We start from the raw sequence: 1886 nt of genomic DNA, 5'->3' as shown, positions 1-1886 counted from the left end.
AGTCCACAACTTGTATTTAAATTTTGTCCTTTTAGTGTGGTAGGGTGGTGCTAGGGAGGTGGTTGGAGTCACCTTCAGGTTAGTGCCTAAAAAAACTTCAGGGTGCATTAGGGTAATTTCGAGGTCTAGAATGGGCTTCCTAAGGAAATTATAAAATAATAGTAGAAATAATAAAATAAGATTAGATTACATTATCAAAATTTAGAGGGAAAAAAGTTTTTTTTTTTTTTTTTTCAACTCATATTTTCAACCTATCTCCCTATGGGTTTGCTCAAATTTCGACTGGAAACACTCTTTGGATACAAAATTTGATTTCTTATCCAAGGAGTACCCATGTTGCATACTTTTGATGGACCTTGTTACATGAAAAATGTGATTGCAATAACGTTTTTTCATGTATTTCTCATTTTTCGTGTAGCAGGGTTCATTGAAAGCATGCAACATGGTTACTCATTGGATGATGAATTAAATTTTGAATCCAACGAGTACTCCTGCTCAAAATTTGAGTAAAACCTTAGGGAGATAAGTTGAAAATACAAGTTGAAAAAATAGTTTTATTATTTTATTATTTTATAGTCTTTTTACTTTTTTATTCCAAAAATGGTGAATCATCCCCCATTGTTGACTTCATCATCTTGAGTCCTATTGGTCCTTATAAAGTTCATTTTGGTTGTACATTTTTCTTAGGAGGCTCATTTTAGACTTAAAAATTCCCCTAATGGTAGGGTGGTGCTAGGGAAAGTTGGTGCTTGCTTGGGTGTTGGAGCATCCTTTCAATTCATTGTTGACAAAACCCAGGGTGTTGGGGCATCCTTCTAGTGGGTGCTAGAGAATAATGATTTTCTAGAGTTCTAGGGAGTTGTAACTTTCTTTTTAGTTGAAGCTGAAGATTTAAAGAACTTATTAGAAAAACATTTAGTGGTTTTCGACTTGGAGGGGGGTTTCCACCTAAATTTTTTTGTGTTCATTGTGTACTGTTTATTTTTTTTTTTGAATACTCCTGAAGAATAGTTAGTGCTCTGAAAATATTAAAAAGTTACTAATTTGCTAAGAAACACTAATTCACTCCCCTCTCCGTATTTCCAACAATTGGTATCGGAGTAGGTCCCTGTAAATCAGTCTAACAATTGAAGGGAGATCTTGGGGTACACCAAGAATGGAGTTCCTCTATTTGATGGGAAAAACTATGCATTATGGAATGGAGGGACGCAGGTATACATCCTTGCACAATGATATGATATTTGGGAATAAATTGAACAAGGCTATGATGCAAAAGCTTCTTCTCCAACATAAGAAAAGGCTAAGAAACTTGCCAAATATGATGCCAAAGTAAAGAATGCAATTATTAGTGGACTCACTCAATATGTCTATGTTAAGGTATTGGGTTGTAAAACAACTAAGGAACTTTGGGGCAAGCTTCAAAACATATATGAAGGAGACTCAAAGGTCAAAGAAGCAAAACTTCAAATTAGCAAAGCTCAATTTGAACAACTGAAGATGAAAGAAGACGATAACATTGCAACTTTATTTCAAAGAGTGGATGAAGTAACAAATGCGTTCAAAGGACCAGGAGAACAAGTTGATAAAAAGACTATTATAAGAAAGGTTCTAATATATCTTCCAACAAGATTTAATCCAAAAGTTTTTGTCTTAGAAGATAAATCCAACTTGCACAACCTTAGCATGGATGAGTTGCATAAGATTCTTACAACTTATGAAATGAGGATTGAAGAGGAAGGCGATCCATCCAACCAAGAAGCAACATTTAGAACATCCAAGAAGACCAAGAAAGGAAAACAAGAATCAAGACCTAACTCCTGTTGCTATGAGAAAGAGGAATTTTCAGGTGAAGGAATCACAAACTTTACGAAAAAGATGAAAAGAGG

The sequence above is a fragment of the Pinus tabuliformis genome, chromosome X (assembly GCF_031772625.1).
Source record: "Pinus tabuliformis cultivar Carrire ecotype Pingquan chromosome X, CPIR1, whole genome shotgun sequence".
Taxonomy (NCBI): Eukaryota; Viridiplantae; Streptophyta; class Pinopsida; order Pinales; family Pinaceae; genus Pinus; species Pinus tabuliformis.
The sequence above is the reverse complement of the archived record's forward strand: the minus strand, read 5'-3'. Positions refer to the sequence as shown.